The following is an 18,034-nucleotide window of genomic DNA, read 5'->3' as shown; positions in this document are numbered from 1 at the left end:
AGTGGTAGACATATTTGTTGCTTTAATAGTATCAATTGGCGTTGAAACAAATTCCTCAGTATTTATTTGGGCAAGTTTCCTGGTACTATATATATTTACTAACTTCATCGTTGGAGCAAAATAAATGTATGGCATTGGAAAGAACGTCACTTAAGAAGACAACTCTTTCTTTGAAGAGCTCAATGTCGGATTCTGTCATTTTTGAAAGCAACAGCAAAATCGTAAAAGGGAACAAAGATTACTATCTGTTACTAAAGGAGGTAGCTTAATTATACGGATTACGTTTTCTTCTTTGGCCTCAATTTCAAAATTGTCAGCATGCAATAGATATAAATTTCTTTCAATATTGGGTACAGCCAAAGCCACGAACTCATCATTTAGGAATTGACTAGCTGATACTTCTTCAGAATTATTTTCTTCTTTGATTTTTTGTTGCAATTCTGCAAGAACAGCATTCAAGTTCAGGTTATTGAACACATGATATTTTATTTTGTTTTTTTTTATTAAGGTGTTGTGAACGCGTAACGTATGCTCGTTGTCATTTCTAATAACTTCAGTCTGCTCACATCGCCAACGCAAGAAAAGCATTATGTGCTCTCTAAAATAGTCGGCTGGTGAAGTATTAAAGCTAAAGCGCCGCCATCTAATGATTTTTGGTTTTAAGCGCAGCTTTGCAGAACCAGTATCATCCATCTGAGTATGCACGCGCTTCAGTTCCTTCTCCTTCGCTACCGACTTCTTCAACTTCTTCGAAATTTTCATTTTCTGCTACCCGTGTTGCTGATTTTTTGAAATCGTAAAATGCTGCATAGTCTGCCAAGGATATTTGACTTAAGAAGACGTGTCTCTGAGCATATCGGTCAATCAAACTGGGCACATACAGCTGTGTTCAAAAATATAGTAGCGCATCACCTTAAAACATTTATATTAATTTTTCGACATGTTAAACAATAAATAAAAATTTTGTATTGTATTTTTCAAAGAATAGGATATAAAGATGAGAATCTAGCCATAGATTCCGTTTGTTTTACATTGGTTTTTATAATTTTTTAATGACTTGCGAAATACACCAAAAAGTGCCTGTTCAAAATTGTAGTAGTGGCTACAAAGGAGTAAAAAAAAAAACGTTTAATTTAATTCAAAATAATAATGTCTAATACTTTCTTGTATAGCCTTTTTTTCAAGTTCCGGCATCGCATCGCCAACGCTTCAAGAGGATTTGCGACCATGCTTCCTGAACTACTTGCGAAAGCTCAGCTTTTTTGCTGGATTTGATGTTGCCACAACCCGCCTAACATCTCCCTATAAGTCCTCGATCAAATTATGATCTGGAGACTGAGGTGGCCATATCATAACATCGATGTTTTTGGATGCAAACCAATCTTTCGCAATCTTTATTTATGCCTTTGCCACGATGCTTTAATATTATCATTTGTTGCTATTAAAAGACGTGTGTTCAGTTTTCAAGATTATAGAAGACCATTTAATGAGTAATGTGTAATTAGTAATGGTACAAATATAGGGTGTAAGAGTTGCCAGATAGAAAGTATTTTTCAATATACCCCCTTATTTGAATACCTGGCAGATATAATATTATGACAATTTTGATAATGACAATTCTGATAGTGACAATTTTTTTGTTTAATTAAGAAATTAGGTTAACCCCATTCTGGATCCCAACAACGCTATTTGAGAAGCTGGGACTGGTTTTGTTAGTGCATCTGCCGGCATGTCCTCGGTAGGAATGTACTCTATTCGGATAGAGCCGTTGGTCAACCATTCTCTAATAAACTTGACTTTTATATCTATATGTTTCGTTCTTGGAGAAAATGAATTATTCCTTATGATGTGCAACGCACTCTTGTTGTCGCAACATAGCACGATCTTATTGGTATCAATGCGATGAAGTTCCTTCTGCAGGCGCAATAACCACATGGCTTCTTTAATGGCAGATACTGCTGCCATATATTCTGCTTCTGTAGAGGACAGTGCAGCGGTCCTCTGCCGTTGGGAACACCACGATATTGCTCCACCTTGTTGTACATAAATCTATCCTGATGTTGATATCCTTCCATAGAGGTCTCCGCCCCAATCAGCATCACAAAAACCCTTTAAATCATCTCCAGTAGCATGATATGTAATGCATTTGTTGAGACTTCCTTTCTGATATCTCATCACACGTTTAATAGCGGTCCAGTGAACCATTCCTGGATTGGAAGAGAAGCGACTCATCATGTTGACATCAATACTTATGTCAGGACGAGTGTTCTGGGCAGCATATAGTAGGCAAAAAATAGCCTCTAAGTACGGAACCTTCTTCATATTTTCGAAGTCGGCTTCAAAATTGGGTGCCATTTCAGCTGAAAGACTTTGTGCGACATCCACCGGCGTTGACACTGCCTTGCAATCATCCAATCCGAATTTTTTTACAATTCCTGCAATATAATTAGATTGATCAATTTTTATTGTGCCTTGTCTTATTGTGTCCCACATGCATGCCCAAAATCGACGAAACTTCGTCCATATCTTGCCCTTGATTTTAGCTACCATTTCGATACTGCCACATATACCATGGTAGATCCGGTTACGTAATGGTATACACACTGATCCACTTGCCACGTTGAAGACCAAAGCCTAGTAGAACCTTGTTCAGCATTTCATTCCAGACTCTGCTTGCCTGCTGTATCGCCACTTTGCCCTTTTGGTAATTCCGTTAGCGTCCAAGTGTTATTTAATTCGTGAGAGAGCAGTTCCGACTTCATTACGTATTCCCATGAATCTGCTAGTTTCGACTTTAATGCCTCTGTTACTGTAAGTGGGTCGTCATTTTGCGAGACTACACAACATAGGTGATGCTCCTCCAGCTTATTCGCAATCATTTTTGATCTTCGAACACCAAATGTATATGGAACGTGCTCAGCGGCCGTTTCTTCTGTATCCGTATTCCATGACTCAAACTTTGACGTACACTGCTTTAACAGGTCTTCTTGATACAAAGGTTCTGCTTCCAGGGACTGTTTACCGTCTCTGCAATTATCCTCTACGGTGCACATTTCGCCAAAATGCTGTGTTGAGTCTCTGCAATTATTTTGATGAAAACGACGTCCTTACTTATCAAAAACTTACGATCAGATTTTCTGTGCAAACGGTATGCTTTCGAAGTGTAGCTGTATCCTACAAAAATGCATTCTTCAGATTTAGCATCTAGCTTCCCACGCTTTTGCTTTGGGATGTGAGCCAATGCTGTACAACCAAATATACGCATATACTTTAAGTTTCGCTTGGATCCAGTCCAAAGTTCTTCTGGAGATGATTTTCAAGCTCTTGGTTGCAATATTCCCATTGTCAGAAAATCTCGAACTTCCTGACTACATCTGACTTCTTCTTAATTGGGTACACAAACACCTTCCGATAGTAATCATCAACGAAGACAAGCATAAATCTTGCACCAGAAAAGGACTTGACTCTCAATGGTCCAAGCACATCTGAGTGGACAAGATCTAAAAGACCTTCGGCACGGATTCCAGGCTGCTTGCTTATCATACGAGTTTGTTTTCCTTTAAGGCACACAGTGCATTTATGTCGGCACGATTGATTAACAGAGTATTCAACACCATCGGTGGCTTCTTTTACCAGCTGTAATTTTGTGTCACAAATGTGGCCCATCCTACGATGCCATAGTTCGAATCCATTTAGTGTGACCTTTCTCTACCTTTGGCAGTTCACAATTCAGTCGATACAGATCATTTTGCAGATAACCAGTGGCTTTCAAAATATTTTTCTCAAAGATGTAGCAATGGTTCTTTTCGAAAACAAGCCTTTTCCTTTTTTTTTGCCACAGATAACAGATTTCCACACAAATTTGGTACATACTCTACACCATGAATTACCTTTATTACCTTTAACTGATTTGCCATTTACATGGAACAAAATTTCGACATCGCCTCTGCTTTTTACATGAAGTTTCTTTGTTCGCTATTATTACGCTCTTGTTGCTAACATCAGATTCGTTGCTTAGCAATCTCCGATCATTTATCATGTGAGTCGAAGCACCAGAATCAATGTACCAAACTGTTTCGCTCTTGCCTACATGTGGATTTGCATTTACTAAGAGCGTAATATTCGATGCAAGAGCTGCTTTCTCTTCATCGCTTCTCTCTTCTTGCACTACGCTTGGGCATACTTTTCGCATATGCCCTTTACCACCGCATGCGTAGCAAATAACTGTTTTCCCAAAACGGTTATTTAACTTTGCTTTGTCCCTCTTAGCTTGCTTTGATGCAAATGCAATAGACTTAAAGTTCTCTACTGCCATGACCAATGCCTGATACTCACTAGGTAATCCAGCAAGCATCAGTGATGCCGTTAACTCGTCACTTATGCAAAGCCCAGCATTGTTTACCTTAATGGCAGTCATAATCATTTCGTTGACATACTCCTGTGTCGAATTAAACTGCTCCAGGTTCAACTGTACCAACTTTTTAAGCAGCTCTACTTTCCGAGTCAATCCGCTGTCCTCAAACGCCTGCGCCAAAGCATCCCAAGCATCTTTCGCTGATTTGGATTTGGCGATGTGTGCTTAGTTGGTCGACTTAATCATCCGTAATCTCCGCGAGCGCTCTCTCGTCTAGTAACGCTTCCTTCTCTGATGGTCCATTACACACCACACTCTAACAACCTTTGATCACTAGGTAAGATTGGGCCTGCCGCTTCCAAACATCGTAGTTTTCGCGGCCCCTTAACTTCTCACATGGATATATATTGGTCATTCCTCTTTTGTCTTTTGCGTGGCCTGGGCCCATAACCTATTAAAAGACGTGTGTTCAGTTTGCAAGATGATAGAAGACTATTTAATGAGTAATGAGTAATTAGTAATGGTACAAATATAGGGCGTAAGAGTTGCCAGATAGAACGTATTTTTCAATAGTTGCTTTAATAGTATCAATTGGCGTTGAAACAAATTCCTCAGTATTTATTTGGGCAAGTTTCCTGGTACTATATATATTTACTAACTTCATCGTTGGAGCAAAATAAATGTATGGCATCGGAAAGAACGTCACTTAAGAAGACAACTCTTTCTTTGAAGAGCTCAATGTCGGATTCTGTCATTTTTGAAAGCAACAGCAAAATCGTAAAAGGGAACAAAGATTACTATCTGTTACTAAAGGAGGTAGCTTAATTATACGGATTACGTTTTCTTCTTTGGCCTCAATTTCAAAATTGTCAGCATGCAATAGATATAAATTTCTTTCAATATTGGGTACAGCCAAAGCCACGAACTCATCATTTAGGAATTGACTAGCTGATACTTCTTCAGAATTATTTTCTTCTTCGATTTTTTTGTTGCAATTCCGCAAGAACAGCATTCAAGTTCAGGTTATTGAAGACATGATATTTTAATTTGTTTTCTTTTATTAAGGTGTTGTGAACGCGGAACGTATGTTCGTTGTCATTTCTAATAACTTCAGTCTGCTCACATCGCCAACGCAAGAAAAGCATTATGTGCTCTCTAAAATAGTCGGCTGGTGAAGTATTAAAGCTAAAGCGCCGCCATCTAATGATTTTTGGCTTTAAGCGCAGCTTTACAGAACCAGTATCATCCATCTGAGTATAATTTGCACGCGCTTCAGTTCCTTCTCCTTCGCTACCGACTTCTTCAACTTCTTCGAAATTTTCATTTTCTGCTACCCGTGTTGCTGACTTTTTTTTTTTTTTTTTTTTTTTACGTTTAATATATATTTGTTGAATCTACTCTTAAATTAGAGCCTAACAACAAGTTTGAGATATTTTTCTTAATCTAGTACTTAAGATAAATCCTGGGGATATTGCAGGCGGCCCGAATCACTTGTTATTGGGTTGGTCTGTCATTTCTTTTAAGACGAGTTCTATTATTAGTTCGCGTAAGGGAATTGGCAAGAACATTTGGGTGTGCATCCAGTTTTGCAGAATACTTTAGTTGTTGACTACCTATTTCAGATTTTACGCTAGGTATATTTAAATCATTTTGAATGTTGTCGTTCCGTATGTACCACGGGGCCCCCGTGATTGATCTTAAAATTTTCGACTGCGCTCTTTGTATAATATCGACATTGCTGGTACTTGCCTTCCCCCATAGTACGGCTCCGTAAGTCCAGATGGGTTTCAGTACGGAGTTGTATAGGAGGACTTTATATTCCAGACGTAGAGGGGACCGAGCATTGATGATCCAATGTAGGCTACTTGCTTTCAGTTTAAGCTGTGACTTTTTTGCTTCGATGTGCTTGCGCCAAGTTAGTCTTCTGTCTAGGTGGATGCCAAGGTAAGTGACATCCTCGGCTTGAGGAACTGGTACGTTGTTTAGCATTAGAGCTGGACAGTTTCTTCTGTTAAGCGTAAATGTAACATGTTTGCTCGTTGACCCGGATACGCCAGGTTGCTAGCCATTCCTCTACCACCTTGAGGTGTTCCTCTAAATTTGCAGAGGCTTGTATTGGGCATTTGGATCTGCTGAGGATTGCCGTGTCATCGGCAAAAGTGGACGTTGTAAGTCCTAAACTCGTTGGTAAGTCTGCAGTGTACAGTAGGTAGAGCAATGGGCCGAGTACACTGCCTTGCGGTACACCAGCTTTGATTTCAAAATCAGCAGAGACGGAGCCATTACATCTTACAGCGAATTGCCTATTGTAAAGGTAAGAATCCATGAGTTTGTGGGTGTACTGTGGCAGTTTTTGCCGGATTTTGAACATCAGACCCTCCAGCCAAACTCTATCGAAAGCCTGGGCAACGTCGAGAAAGACAGCCGCACAGTATTCTTTTAGTTCGAATGCTGTTCGTATTTCGGATGTTATACGATTGACTTGTTCAATTGTACCATGTTTTTCGCGGAAGCCGAACTGGTGTGAAGGGATTGTGTTCTTCGATGCCAGAAATGGGTTTAGTCGGATCTGCAGGACCTGCTCAAAAAGCTTCGAAAGACATGGCAGCAAACTAATTGGCCTATATGATGATGGCTGGGTTTTGTCTTTTCCCACTTTAGGAATCATGATGATAGTGGACCTTTTCCATGTTCTTGGGAAGTAGCCAATTCTTATTATAGCGTTGAACAGTTTGCAGATGTATTGTATGGCAATGATAGGGAGTTCCAGGATCATTTTCGGTGTGATTAGGTCATGGCCAGGGGCTTTTTTTGGCTTTATGTGGTTTTTAATAACTGCAGTGATCTCGTCCGATTGGAGTTCCGAGTACTCACTATCCGTTAGTGTGCTCGAAGGGGGAAGTACAGATGAGTTTGATGTTGGATTTGGCTGGAAAACCATTTTAAGATGTGTGGCAAATACGGATGCCCTCTCTTCGTCACTGCGGGCCCATCCACCGGTTGGACTCCTTATCGGTGAAATTGTCTCTGCAGGAGCGCTTAAAGTTGGGTGGGCTTTCCACAGAGGATGTTTAGTGCTGGTTGGGCTGAGCTTTTCTATGTATTTTCTTTGAGCCCAGCTTTCCTCTTGTCTTAACGCCTTGGAGAGGTTGCGATTAGCATGCCTTAGGCGAAGTTTTGCTGCTGGTGAGCGAGTAATCTGCCATTCTCTTCTTAGACGTCGTTTTTCCGTTACTAATTGTTCTATCCGCCGGTTCGTAGGCCTGTCAACAGGTTTAGTGTAAGAAGAGGCAGGTGGAGTAGATACTTTTGCTGCAGCTGCCATCATAGACTCAAGTGCAGAGACGCACATATCAATGTCCTCTGCAGCATTCAGTTTCGGCGAACAGTCAATGTGGGCACTCATGTACATTTTAAATTTAAGCCAATTTGTTTTGTTGTTTGTAAGCCTATATGGGCGATCAAGTACTTGAGGTCTTGTTAATAGTGTGAATAGTACTGGAGAGTGATCGGAAGTTAGATCTAGCAGTGTATCCGCAGTGATCCGATTACGTGGAATCCTCTTGGTTACTGCGAAATCAATCAATCTGTGGGCCAATAAGTAGGCCTACCCGGTGAGACGCAATCCATCTTATTGAGAGGGTTGACTATTGTGTTGTACAACTGCTTGCCTTTAGGATTTACCAGGCGAGATCCCCAGTGCGTATGTTTGGCGTTATAGTCCCCTGCTGCAATGAAGCGATCTCCGAGTGTGTTAAAGAAATCGGTAAATTCCTTTTCAGAGATTGAGAAGCGTGGTTGGCAGTACAGGGCAACCAATGTAGTGTTGCCGCAGCTGGTTTGGACGGTTATAGCAGTTGCTTGTAGGTGCTGTGTTTCAAATTTGTTGAGGAACGAGTGTTTTATACGGTTTTTGATTAGGATACCAGTCCCGCCATGAGCTTTTCCGTCTGGATGGTTTGTTGCATAGAAGGTATATTTTGGTATTTGAAAATTATTTTTTGATGTTAAATGTGTTTCTGAAATCAGCAAAACGTCGATTTCACTTGAGTCTAGGAATAGTTGCAGTTCATTTTTGTGCTTGGAGATGCCGTTAGCATTCCAAAGACATAGACGTAGGGAAGCCATTATTTATTCTCGATAAGCTTCTGGATAAGCAGGTTTTGATTCCGCATCAGTTCTTGCATACAGTTTTGCATGAACGTCATAAAAGTGGTCATGTTTTGATTGAGTGAGATCAATAGGGCTTCTAAGCCACTTGGAGTTTGCTTTCCAAGCTCTGGTGCGCTAGGTTGCGGATTCTGTAGATGGTGGAGTGACGGGGTCTCTTTTGCGGGCTCCGTCTGTCCAGTTCGGAGCACACTATCCAAGGATACACTAGGACTGTATGTAGCAGGCATGTTAGATGATCTAACAGCCTTGGCGAAGAATACCTCCGGTGTAGTTTTAGAGGCGTTGACGGTGATTTTTGGTCCAGCTGGGGGTTTGCGCCCGTTTAGGTGAGATTTAAGATCCTTGAAGACAGGACATCCTCTGTAGTTGGCCGTGTGGTTCTCTCCACAGTTACTGCATAACCTTAGTGCGACATTGTTTCTGTCCTTGGTGCAAATGCCATCTTTATGATGTTCGCCACAGCCAACACACACTGACCTGAGATTGCAGTTGTTAGAGGTGTGGTTGTATTCCTGGCAGTTTTTACACTGCGGTGGTTGGTGTCTCTTATGGGGCTCCTCTACGGTGATTCTTCTGTGCAATAGGAGCTGTAGGTTGTAGATTGGGTGCACTTCATTTGGCTTCGACCGCTTTTCATCTGGTTGGAGCTCGATTTTAAAGAGCGGCTGTGCGACTTTGTTCCTGTTGATGATGTTGACAACGGATTTGACCGCAAACCCTTTTTCGACCAACGCGTCTGCTATTTCTTGAGTAGGGACCGATGGCTCAATCCCCTTCAACACAACCTGGAGCCCTTTACTGCTTTTTAGTTGGTAGGTATAGAAGTTGATGTTAGCATTACGGAGGTACTTTTCGATGATGCGGAAATGGTCCTCAGTTTGGGTTTGACATTTAATTTCTTTAATGTTACCCCTATTGAGAGGGGTTACAACAAAGTTATTTGCCCCTACTGTTTCTACTAGTTTCGAAATCAGGGCGGTGCAGTTGGCTCCACGGATGTATAAGGGGGGTGGTCTAGCCGATTTAACTTTATCTACAGCGCCGGCTTGATCATCTTGCTGATCGGCAAGAATTTTAAAACGATTCCCGCTAAGGGGTGCTACTCGTTCATTTGGTTTGGTTATTTTCGGCGTGTTGCCACTTTTTTTCTTTTTGCGGGCTTAGCTTCCGCTTAGTTATTTTAATATATCTATCCATTCCAGTTTGGACAGAAGTCGTTGGGTTTACTATTGTGGCTGACTCAGGGCGACTTGTCGTTGACGGCTTGAGGCAGGTCAATACTTCGGCAGACGCTGCAGTAGTTGCTGTCAACGAGCTGACGGTGCTGGTCGGTGCAATCGGTGACCCAGTTATCGTTATTGATGGAGAAGCACACTGCTCTCTCCACGGTAAGTTGCTTTTGATTGCTGAGTGGCTGGCACTTTCGGTGTTATTGCTTACGTTAGCATTCAGTGGGGTCGGCGACACCACCGAAAAGTACGCGTTGTTGCGTTGGACCGAGAGTCGACGCTCACGTTGTTGTTGTACAATTAGTTCTTGTAGCTGTTGCTGTTGGGGATCGAGAGAGCTTGGGCCCGAATTGGTGGACATGGCTTTTGTAAAAATTACGCACTTTGTTGTTGCAACTTAGTATTTATTGCTATTAGAGCAATCTAATAGCAATATGATTGTAAATAGGCGTCTCTGGGGCGACTGAGAGCCCTACACAAATTTTTGCAAACGCGGTCTTTTTACACTCAATTTTTGCGGAGTGCATTAAAAAACACGTCTGTACACGGCGGCAGTTAAATTGTCATTGCTGATTTTTTGAAATCGTAAAATGCTGCATAGTCTGCCAAGGATATTTGACTTAAGAAGACGTGTCTCTGAGCATATCGGTCAATCAAACTGGGCACATACAGCTGTGTTCAAAAATATAGTAGCGCATCACCTTAAAACATTTATATTAATTTTTCAACATGTTAAACAATAAATAAAAATTTTGTATTGTATTTTTCAAAGAATAGGATATAAAGATGAGAATCTAGCCATAGATTCCGTTTGTTTTACATTGGTTTTTATAATTTTTTAATGACTTGCGAAATACACCAAAAAGTGCCTGTTCAAAATTGTAGTAGTGGCTACAAAGGAGTAAAAAAAAAAAACGTTTAATTTAATTCAAAATAATAATGTCTAATACTTTCTTGTATAGCCTTTTTTTCAAGTTCCGGCATCGCATCGCCAACGCTTCAAGAGGATTTGCGACCATGCTTCCTGAACTACTTGCGAAAGCTCAGCTTTTTTTGCTGGATTTGATGTTGCCACAACCCGCCTAACATCTCCCTATAAGTCCTCGATCAAATTATGATCTGGAGACTGAGGTGGCCATATCATAACATCGATGTTTTTGGATGCAAACCAATCTTTCGCAATCTTTATTTATGCCTTTGCCACGATGCTTTAATATTATCATTTGTTGCTATTAAAAGACGTGTGTTCAGTTTTCAAGATTATAGAAGACCATTTAATGAGTAATGTGTAATTAGTAATGGTACAAATATAGGGTGTAAGAGTTGCCAGATAGAAAGTATTTTTCAATATACCCCCTTATTTGAATATCTGGCAGATATAATATTATGACAATTTTGATAATGACAATTCTGATAATGACAATTTTTTTGTTTAATTAAGAAATTAGGTTAACCCCATTCTGGATCCCAACAACGCTATTTTAGAAGCTGGGACTGGTTTTGTTAGTGCATCTGCCGGCATGTCCTCGGTAGGAATGTACTCTATTCGGATAGAGCCGTTGGTCAACCATTCTCTAATAAACTTGACTTTTATATCTATATGTTTCGTTCTTGGAGAAAATGAATTATTCCTTATGATGTGCAACGCACTCTTGTTGTCACAACATAGCACGATCTTATTGGTATCAATGCGATGAAGTTCCTTCTGCAGGCGCAATAACCACATGGCTTTCTGTAGAGGACAGTGCAGCGGTCCTCTGCCGTTGGGAACACCACGATATTGCTCCACCTTGTTGTACATAAATCTATCCTGATGTTGATCTCCTTCCATAGAGGTCTCCGCCCCAATCAGCATCACAAAAACCCTTTAAATCATCTCCAGTAGCATGATATGTAATGCATTTGTTGAGAGTTCCTTTCTGATATCTCATCACACGTTTAATAGCGGTCCAGTGAACCATTCCTGGATTGGAAGAGAAGCGACTCATCATGTTGACATCAAAACTTATGTCAGGACGAGTGTTCTGGGCAGCATATAGTAGGCAAAAAATAGCCTTCTTCATATTTTCGAAGTCGGCTTCAGATTTGGGTGCCATTTCAGCTGAAAGACTCTGTGCGACATCCACCGGCGTTGACACTGCCTTGCAATCATCCAATCCGAATTTTTTTACAATTCCTGCAATATAATTAGATTGATCAATTTTTATTGTGCCTTCTGTCTTATTGTGTCGCACATGCATGCCCAAAATCGACGAAACTTCGTCCATATCTTGCCCTTGATTTTAGCTACCATTTCGATACTGCCACATATACCATGGTAGATCCGGTTACGTAATGATGATCCACTTCGCCACGTTGAAGACCAAAGCCTAGTAGAACCTTGTTCAGCATTTCATTCCAGACTCTGCTTGCCTGCTGTATCGCCACTTTGCCCTTTTGGTAATTCCGTTAGCGTCCAAGTGTTATTTAATTCGTGAGAGAGCAGTTCCGACTTCATTACGTATTCCCATGAATCTGCTAGTTTCGACTTTAATGCCTCTGTTACTGTAAGTGGGTCGTCATTTTGCGAGACTACACAACATAGGTGATGCTCCTCCAGCTTATTCGCAATCCTTTTTGATCTTCGAACACCAAATGTATATGGAACGTGCTCAGCGGCCGTTTCTTCTGTATCCGTATTCCATGACTCAAACTTTGACGTACACTGCTTTAACAGGTCTTCTTGATACAAAGGTTCTGCTTCCAGGGACTGTTTACCGTCTCTGCAATTATCCTCTACGGTGCACATTTCGCCAAAATGCTGTGTTGAGTCTCTGCAATTATTTTGATGAAAACGACGTCCTTACTTATCAAAAACTTACGATCAGATTTCCTGTGCAAACGGTATGCTTTCGAAGTGTAGCTGTATCCTACAAAAATGCATTCTTCAGATTTAGCATCTAGCTTCCCACGCTTTTGCTTTGGGATGTGAGCCAATGCTGTACAACCAAATATACGCATATACTTTAAGTTTCGCTTGGATCCAGTCCAAAGTTCTTCTGGAGATGATTTTCAAGCTCTTGGTTGCAATATTCCCATTGTCAGAAAATCTCGAACTTCCTGACTACATCTGACTTCTTCTTAATTGGGTACACAAACACCTTCCGATAGTAATCATCAACGAAGACAAGCATAAATCTTGCACCAGAAAAGGACTTGACTCTCAATGGTCCAAGCACATCTGAGTGGACAAGATCTAAAAGACCTTCGGCACGGATTCCAGGCTGCTTGCTTATCATACGAGTTTGTTTTCCTTTAAGGCACACAGTGCATTTATGTCGGCACGATTGATTAACAGAGTATTCAACACCATCGGTGGCTTCTTTTACCAGCTGTAATTTTGTGTCACAAATGTGGCCCATCCTACGATGCCATAGTTCGAATCCATTTAGTGTGACCTTTCTCTACCTTTGGCAGTTCACAATTCAGTCGATACAGATCATTTTGCAGATAACCAGTGGCTTTCAAAATATTTTTCTCAAAGATGTAGCAATGGTTTTTTTTTTGGACAACAAGCCTTTTCCCTTTTTTTTTTGCCACAGATAACAGATTTCCACACAAATTTGGTACATACTCTACACCATGAATTACCTTTATTACCTTTAACTGATTTGCCATTTACATGGAACAAAATTTCGACATCGCCTCTGCTTTTTACATGAAGTTTCTCTTTGTTCGCTATTATTACGCTCTTGTTGCTAACATCAGATTCGTTGCTTAGCAATCTCCGATCATTTATCATGTGAGTCGAAGCACCAGAATCAATGTACCAAACTGTTTCGCTCTTGCCTACATGTGGATTTGCATTTACTAAGAGCGTAATATTCGATGCAAGAGCTGCTTTCTCTTCATCGCTTCTCTCTTCTTGCACTACGCTTGGGCATACTTTTCGCATATGCCCTTTACCACCGCATGCGTAGCAAATAACTGTTTTCCCAAAACGGTTATTTAACTTTGCTTTGTCCCTCTTAGCTTGCTTTGATGCAAATGCAATAGACTTAAAGTTCTCTACTGCCATGACCAATGCCTGATACTCACTAGGTAATCCAGCAAGCATCAGTGATGCCGTTAACTCGTCACTTATGCAAAGCCCAGCATTGTTTACCTTAATGGCAGTCATAATCATTTCGTTGACATACTCCTGCGTCGAATCAAACTGCTCCAGGTTCAACTGTACCAACTTTTTAAGCAGCTCTACTTTCCGAGTCAATCCGCTGTCCTCAAACGCCTGCGCCAAAGCATCCCAAGCCTCTTTCGCTGATTTGGATTTGGCGATGTGTGCTTAGTTGGTCGACTTAATCATCAGCGTAATCTCCGCGAGCGCTCTCTCGTCTAGTAACGCTTCCTTCTCTGATGGTCCATTACACACCACACTCTAACAACCTTTGATCACTAGGTAAGATTGGGCCTGCCGCTTCCAAACATCGTAGTTTTCGCGGCCCCTTAACTTCTCACATGGATATATATTGGTCATTCCTCTTTTGTCTTTTGCGTGGCCTGGGCCCATAACCTATTAAAAGACGTGTGTTCAGTTTGCAAGATGATAGAAGACTATTTAATGAGTAATGAGTAATTAGTAATGGTACAAATATAGGGCGTAAGAGTTGCCAGATAGAACGTATTTTTCAATAGTTGCTTTAATAGTATCAATTGCCGTTGAAACAAATTCCTCAGTATTTATTTGGGCAAGTTTCCTGGTATTATATATATTCCTCAGTATTTATTTGGGCAAGTTTCCTGGTATTATATATATTTACTGACTTCATCGTTGGAGCAAAATAAATGTATGGCATTGGAAAGAACGTCACTTAAGAAGACAACTCTTTCTTTGAAGAGCTCAATGTCGGATTCTGTCATTTTTGAAAGCAACAGCAAAATCGTAAAAGGGAACAAAGATTACTATCTGTTACTAAAGGAGGTAGCTTAATTATACGGATTACGTTTTCTTCTTTGACCTCAATTTCAAAATTGTCAGCATGCAATAGATATAAATTTCTTTCAAAATTGGGTACACCCAGAGCCCCGAACTCATCATTTAGGAATTGACTAGCTGATACTTCTTCAGAATTATTTTCTTCTTCGATTTTTTGTTGCAATTCCGCAAGAACAGCATTCAAGTTCAGGTTATTGAACACATGATATTTTATTTTGTTTTCTTTTATTAAGGTGTTGTGAACGCGTAACGTATGCTCGTTGTCATTTCTAACAACTTCAGTCTGCTCACATCGCCAACGCAAGAAAAGCATTATGTGCTCTCTAAAATAGTCGGCTGGTGAAGTATTAAAGCTAAAGCGCTGCCATCTAATGATTTTTGGTTTTAAGCGCAGCTTTGCAGAACCAGTATCATCCATCTGAGTATAATTTGCACGCGCTTCAGTTCCTTCCCCTTCGCTACCGACTTCTTCAACTTCTTCGAAATTTTCATTTTCTGCTACCCGTGTTGCTGATTTTTTGAAATCGTAAAATGCTGCATAGTCTGCCAAGGATATTTGATCAATCAAACTGGGCACATACAGCTGTGTTTAAAAATATAGTAGCGCATCACCTTAAAACATTTATATTAATTTTTCGACATGTTAAACAATAAAAATTAAATTTTTTTTTATAGTTTTCAAAGAATAGGATATAAAGATGAGAATTTGGCTAGATTCTGTTTGTTTTACATTGGTTTTTATAATTTTTTAATGACTTTTGCGAAATGGAGCCAATGGAGTTGCAAGAAAAGCATGCAAATAACAGTATGCCTTTGCCACGATGCCTAACTCTTGTTTTTATTGTACCTAGGATTATATTAGGTGTTTGGTAAACGTCGTACATACTTCCTAGAGCCTTTTTCGTCAAATAAAACTATCTTGCCTTCCGAAAATAATCCTAGATACACCAAAAAACTACTTTGAAAAATATAAAAAAAAATTTTAATTTTTATTGTTTAACATGTCGAAAAATTAATATAAATGTTTTAAGGTGATGCGGTACTATATTTTTGAACACAACTGTAGATATCAGTTAAGACATCGGGAAGATCCTCCTCCAATATTATATGACCACTAACCATAGAACACATAGATGGGACAAACTCATGTTTTTTTGATTGCAAACGCTAGCCTAGTCATGGAACCCCAGAGAACTTCGGGAAAACCCGAACGCTCGTACTCTCAATGAGAGCGTAAAGTGGGGAGAGGGCCAAGCAGCTACGAACCAGGGATATTCCAAACGCCAAGCGAACACTCTATCGGCACAGCCACCGGGATACATACGAAGCTGATGCCAATATTTCTTGATATTCTTTTGACAGGGGCATTCCCTATTCGCATTGTCGCTGTTTTGTCGAAAATTCAAAATTTTGGTCGAGCGAGCTATTGAAATGCGATGTTGTACAACTTCACGTCACACACTCACTACGAAGCCTGAGCATGTACCGACGAGTGTACACATACATAGACAGAACGAAATCCCAAGCGACATAGGCCTGCCTTCGTCGTTCTGTAGTCTGTGCTAGACTAAATTATTTTCGTTGCTGCTTGACCCTCTCCCCACTTTACGCTCTCATTGAGAGTACGAGCATTCGGGTTTTCCCGAAGTTCTCTGGGGTTCCATGACTAGGCTAGCGTTTGCAATCAAAAAAACATGAGTTTGTCCCATCTATGTGTTCTATGGTTAGTGATATGACGCTTCCTGGCCCTGGCTGATATTTCTGTGCCATTAATGAATGGAAACAAGTTTAGTTTAAGGCATTAACGAATAAGGCATATTAAACCGATAAAATTTTTTACCCCGAAGATCACTTTGACGTAATGCGCTGTGTCTGTGGCGCTGTTACCGGATCACTTCTTGTAGATGGAATCATCTCCATTGGTGATAAATGTGACGATAAAATTCACCATCTGTTCAATATTGGTGAAATCAGCATTGTTGACTTTGAAGCTTCAGTAAACCAGTACATGCCATGGGAGTGAGGAACTCTATTCTCCAATAATAGTGCGACCGTTCAAATTTTCCAAATGTTTCGGATTTGAATAGTTTTATTGACTCTCGCAGTCTAGAAAATGTAACTGGGTCGGATCGAATTGACCGAGCTTTTTCAGAACTCGAAAGGTTTGGTGTTTCCTCTTCACTAATAATATTGTTATCCAAAAGTTTTACAAGAATAGCCGAAGGCTCATTCCAATTTTTTTCAGCAGCAGATAATCTTATAAAATACGATGGCACCTTAAATTGTCTAATCATGGCAACAACTTTGGGGACTATAGCGCAACGACGATCATGTAATAGCGAATTTGGGATCGAGCTTTTCGGACATATGTAGTTTTTGCTTGAAAAATCTGGCCATAAGAAATTGTAGTGAATGACAGTCCTTCGTCCAATGTTAAGTCCACAGGACGGCGGCCTTCACCGGGAGCCAATGTAATACGACTGGTGATTGCGTTATGCTCTGGTAGATAAGTAAGTAAGTCGTCTCGCCGACTTAGGTATCCTATACACCAGTAAAGCAAATATTTTAATTTTATTAAACTATTGCATTTTCACAAACTAACTGGTTTCGGGCGGGGTTGAACCAATGCACATAGGGACGCCGAGCCGTTTTTTGAGCACTTAATTCAAAAATGTATGCTTAACAATAATTTTCAGTCTCATTGCATTGCGTGAGGTAACAAATATATTTTGCAATTATTTTTAGAGAAAATGGGCGTGGCATCTCGCCTCCACGGTGAAAAAAACGTTTTTTGCCCAAAAAGTTTGCAAAGTATTTTATCAAACATAATACTTTTCATACAACCGTTGTGATTTTAATAATTTCTTTAAAATTAGGGCCAAGATTCATAGAAAAATCTAGAAAATGTTCCTAATATCATTATCAGCATAAGTAATATAGACACTTGAAGCAAGCAACTGCTTCTGTCGGCCGCGGAATTCGAGAAATGCATTTCGAAGCCTTTTTTTAAGCTTAAAGAGAAAATCAAGGGATCTGAATGTCCATTTTTATGCGGAAAGTGTTTTTAAAATCTGCTATTCTATTGTTTTTCTTGGCGTGAAGGTTTGGCTTATATGTATAGCAACCAGCAACCTTGTAATATACCTTACCGCTTTTGGTACTTAACCTTATTTTCTGATTCGTACTACTCTATGTGGATGCATAAATGAGACATCAAAGTCGCGGAAACGATTTTTGTGCTGTTACTAGAGCTATTCCTTATTATTCGAAAGGTCGTATGCATCTGCCATCTAAAAGATTCAACTT

The sequence above is a fragment of the Drosophila tropicalis genome, unplaced genomic scaffold (genome assembly GCF_018151085.1).
Source record: "Drosophila tropicalis isolate 14030-0801.00 unplaced genomic scaffold, ASM1815108v1 contig_979, whole genome shotgun sequence".
In the NCBI taxonomy this organism is placed as follows: Eukaryota; Metazoa; Arthropoda; class Insecta; order Diptera; family Drosophilidae; genus Drosophila; species Drosophila tropicalis.
Note: the sequence above shows the minus strand (reverse complement) of the source record.